Source organism: Furipterus horrens, unplaced genomic scaffold (genome assembly GCF_987537825.1).
Source record: "Furipterus horrens unplaced genomic scaffold, mFurHor1.1.pri manual_scaffold_11, whole genome shotgun sequence".
Classification (NCBI taxonomy): Eukaryota; Metazoa; Chordata; class Mammalia; order Chiroptera; family Furipteridae; genus Furipterus; species Furipterus horrens.
Window position 1 is genome coordinate 54,574,175 of NW_028327181.1, and position 5,220 is coordinate 54,579,394.

A 5,220-nucleotide genomic window follows, 5' to 3' on the forward strand; every position below is an offset into this window, starting at 1 on the left:
TGTGTGAGTGTACACAGGTTTCAGTTCTCAGCCTCGCAGTGCCTTGGACATAACAGATATTTAATAAACACTTGTTAGTTGATTGAACTGTAAGCTTCAAGGGGACAGGGACTAATACGTCTTTTCCTCTGTTTCTACTCCATGCCTAGTGCAGTGTCTGGAAAACAGGGAGCATTCAATAAGTATTTCTTTCTTGCCCTGGCTGGTGTGGTTCAGTGGATTGAGCATCGGCCTGCAAACCATAAGGTCACCGATTTGATTCCCAATCAGGGCATATGTCTAGGCTGAGGGTCAGGTCCCCAGTTGGGGGCATGGAAGAGGCAACCATACATTGACATTTCTCTCCCTCTCTTTCTCTCTCCATTCCCCTCTCTAAAAATAAATAAATAACATATTTAAAAATATATTTCTTTCTTCATTTTATTTTTTACAAATTACTTTTATTTATTTGCTTTTCAATAAATTTAAATCTTTGAGGGATACAGCATTACACAGATTCTGTGTTCAATGGCCTCGGGAGGAAGGTCGCGTAGCAATTTGTCGTGAATCATCCACTGTTTCCATGAACAGGAAGGAGTTCCCTTTCCCCAGGTCACTCTGGTTTTGTTCAGTTTGCTGCTAGGAGTCACCGTGTTCTTCTTTTCCTTGTACACATAAGCACATCTCTTGCCTAGATAAAACTCAGTTTCATCTCGACAATAAACACCTTAAATTTTCAGAAGAGTTCTGTGTTCTCTCTGGTTCCAGAGACCCTACTTATAACCAGCAAAAATGGCCTTGAAACACAGCCTTTCAGACATATTTGTTGTTTTAGACGTCCTGTTCTTGGCAAGCTCCACAGGCTCCAAGATAGAGGAAAGAACTTATTAAATGTTTCTTTAATGAGTAAGTGAATGAATGAATGGTGAAGTGTTGAATATGGTCAGGGACACTGAGATAATTCCAGCAAGCAGGATGAATGGCCAGTACGCACGGAGGACTATGGCTCGCTCAGACCATCAGCGGAGAGTGGGAAGCCTCATCCTCCTTTTATTAAGATTTCAAAAGTTACTAAAAATAGAACAGGGGGTATGAGCTTTACAGTCAACAATAGAAGAATTTTTACAAGTGAAAGAATTCTTACAAAGTATCATTAATATGTAAAATACAGCCAGGGTAACTTTTGGTTTTGATAACACCTACCAGGGAAACAAAGCAGATCCACTAATCATCAAGGCCAGCCCCAATTTAAGACTTTATCTTCAAGGAGGCAGATGGAGTACTCAACAGACCTCTTTGTCCTCAGGATTCCGTGACTCAGAGGCCTGAACAGTCTAAAGCCGCAGGCGGAGACAAGATTAGCTCATCATCTCCTGAGTCACAGGACACCTGGGCGGAGGGACATGGGAATGCCCCTACCCAGAGATCTGTGTTCCTGCAACAGAATGGACAGATGGATTCTGGTGGTTGACATTTAGTACAGGGGAAAAGAAGATGCACAGGAGACTTTGGAAAAGCCCAGATGGAATTCTGGTCATTTTCAGGATCTATATAACTTACTGGTTTAAATTTAATTTTATTTCAAACTTGTGGCTTTCATTTTTCCCATGATGGAAGGGTTTCTTTGTCATTATTCTGTGATTAATAGATATGGTTAGGGTTATTTGGGTGCATCCAAATTAAATTAAGAAAGGGATGATGGAGTTGAAAGGGATTTTCTAAGGTTATTGAGCAAGAATTAGAAAAGTCAAGGAGAGAACAGTGAGAGGCAGATTGGTACTGGAGACTCTTGACTGACCCAGGTGAAAAACTGAAGAAAACCTAAGTAGAGTTTGTACATAGTCCTGAGGGCAATACTTGTGTTTTCTTAAAGTAACTCAGTTTCCTTCCTCAATTTAGCAGCTTTCTCCTTGGCTCCAAAACCACGGCCCTGGGAGCAAGAGCTCTGAGATATACATGCAAGCCCCATGTTTGAGACATGACCCTGATATTCAGTAAATGAGTCTTCAGTTCTCACCAAGTTTTATGAATGAGCCACTACCATCGGCCTCTATTAATCTGGACACTAGATGTGTAGGGCAAATAGAAAATAAAAGAGGGCTCCTGATTCCAGGTCAGGCATACTTCTTTGTATCTAATCTCTGCTCAGTTCCCATTGAAATAAAAATAGAGAAAACAGAAAGAAACCAGTGGGCAAAGATGGAGGGGTCTGTGCCAGCCAAGCCTGATAGTTTAGGCTGCCAAGGACAGGCAATGTCCTTGGTCAGTAGGCAAAAGAAAGTGGGAGAGACAGGGCTGAAAACTTGAAATTGAAGGCCTGCATGGTAGGCCAGCAGCTTCTAGTGTGAATGTTAGTGATTCAGAATAAATGTTTGAGTTCTATCATTTGGAGTGACCCACAGTCGGACAGTTGACCATCAGCCCTTCCAATACAATTTTGAAGCCTTCCAGTTGATATGGTCTATCTGATACACAAAAAATTTCCAGGCAGAATTTACAACCAGAGAGAGACTTCAAGGAAAAATAGTATAATTTACAGACTAGCTGAGGAAATCCAGGATACCTAGATCCTTCTTTATTAAATATTACCAATGATCACCATGCATAGAAGGAGAACCGGTGGCATGCAAAGAAAGACCAAAACAAACAAACAAACAAACAAAAACACCCACAAAAGCTGACACTGGACGTAACAGAGTTAACTCAGAGTACAGAGAGCTACCTAACGTACTTAAAGAGATTCAAGAACACAAAACATCCATAAAAGAACTGAATGCTATATGAAAAAAAAAAAAACAATTTAGAGAAAGAAAGATTTCTCCAAGTCTAAAAATGTGGTTGCAAAAATAAAATGGTCAAAGGATTAAGGCATAGAGTTGAGGGGGAAAAGTCTCTAAAAATATAAAGCAAAAATATGAAAAGACAGAAATTTGGGGGAAAAGATAACAAACACAGGACCAATTCAGAAAGACCAAATGGTCATCAGGAATCACAGAAAATAAATTTGAATAAAATGGAGAAGAGGAAACTATCTTAGAAACAAATAAGAAATAATTTCCAGAACTGAAAGGCATGTCTTTATTCTGAAAAAGTTTATTGTGTACTCCAGATAACAAATAAAAAAAAAACCCTTATCTAGATTCTTCTTCATGAAATTTTAGAACATCAGGAATAAAGGGTCTCTGGTTCGATTCCTGGTCAGGGCACAATCATGGGTTGCAGGCCGGGTCCCCAGTTGGGGGTGTGTGAGGGGCAACCACACATTGATGTTTCTCTCCCTCTCTTTCTCCCTCTCTCTAAAAATAAATAAATAAAATCTTAAGAAATAATAATAAAGGGAAGATGCTAAAAGTTTCTAAAGAGAAAAAAAGTATTTCTCTCCAAGGGAACAGAATCAAAATGAGTACAGACTTTTCTCCATCAATAACACTGAATTCTAGATGACAGAATGAAAACAATGCCTGCACAGTCTTGAGAGAAAAGAATTTCCACATAGAATTCTATATCTGGTAAAACTATCTCAAAGTGGAAAGGCCGGTTAAAGACATGTTCTAATATGCAAAGTTGGCCTACACACACCCTTTCCTAGAAAAGTGAGGATGCATTCCAGAAAGTATGGGAACAAACCAGAAAGAAGCCAAACTAATATATAGGAAACAGTAGCTCTAACTCAGAAGATCCTTGAACAGAGGTGTCAGGGTGACGGCTGTGAAGCAAGCTTAGGGAGTAAAGAGTTCTAATTGGAGGAGGTGGCAAATGGGGCTTGTAATTCATAAGTGGTATGAGTGATAACTTGGGAAAAATGAAGATATAAGTGAAGAGTACAAAAAGAAAGAAAAGCAATTTGAACTCTAGGAAAATTCCAAAACCAAGGAAGTAGCTCTTGATTTAAATGAAAGTGAAGGTATTGTATGACATGATTGTATTTAATTGATACAGTATCATATCAATTAATGACCTTAATACATGAAACATTCTCCTGGATGGTGGAACCGAGCACAGAGAGAAGAAACTGCAACCCTGCTCATCCTTTTGCCTCACCGTGACCAATACTTAATTTGCCATCATAACATAAGTACGTTCACTGGGTTTCAACTTGTAGAATCGATCTGTAGAGAAATCCGGAAGACTTGATTGCGATTGCAGAAGAGATTGTAAATACTCAAAATCTTGGTAAATGTGAGGCAGAGAAAAGGTTGCATGTGGACATGTGGAGAAAAAGAGGTGTTACAAGCTGGCTTCTCTCCCCAGAGATGCTGACGAATCTACATGGGACAGTACAGGTTTACTTATATAACCCAAATAATGAATATGAAAACAAAACTATTTATAAAAATAGTCATCGTTGGAGAGAGGAGAGGAAGCGGAAGGGTGCGTTCAATGCCTCCTGTTTTATATTGGAAAGCCAATTTTCACTAGAGCTGATATATAAAGGAAGAGAAGTATGAGCATTTTAGCTAGGATTTTGGAAGTCATTTCCAGAACTGAAAACAGAAACCGTTAAAGGGGGTTGCCTCTAGGTTGTTGGGGGTGGGGTGGGTGGAACGGGATGGAAAGGGGTGAGGCACCATTATTTTTCATCATATTCTCCTCTGTTCTACTTGATTTGTTATCTAGTGAATGCAGCCTTGCTGAGGAGAGGGGAAGTCATTACCCACCTAGGCTGGCCTGTGATCACACCTGCTAATGGAAAAAAACAGGGATTGGACCCTTGGAGACAGCAGATCGTCCTCAGAACCTTTAACTTTGGCTTGAAAAATTAATTCAATACACTTAACCTTTTTTTTGTTGTTGTTCTTGGTTTGCAGCCAAAATTAAAATTAACTTGCAGTTTTTGGACGCTGATCGGAAGTGACTTAGGAAATGTGTAGGAAAAATACTGAAAGGAAATCTGCCAGTGAGATTTTTTTTTCTGCCTTATTGTGCTTTCTTTTCAAATTTTCTACCATTACAATGAGGAAAAATAAGGCCTTTGGATTTCTTTCAGAGACACAGTTTGGTTAATATCACTTAAATGCGAAGAAGGAATTTCACATGGTCTGTAAGACTGGGGACTGTGCATGCTTCGCTAGCCATCATATTTCCAGTGCCAGAAAAAGTTTGTTGAAAGAATAAATATAACCTCCTGATAGGGGACTCAAATGTTGGAAAATTTTAGTTTCAGGTAACAGCTAATAAGCTTAGTAATCAATGTATGTAAGAAGCTGTTGTTTCAGGAACTGAAGGTATGACCCACCTTTA

General features: G+C 39.3%; 1 pseudogene; it reads right to left on the bottom strand.

Moving 5' to 3' along the window:
• Window positions 1–464: 464 nt before the first annotated feature.
• On the bottom strand, window positions 465–800 carry LOC149997682 (large ribosomal subunit protein eL33 pseudogene; annotated as a pseudogene).
• Window positions 801–5,220: the final 4,420 nt, after the last annotated feature.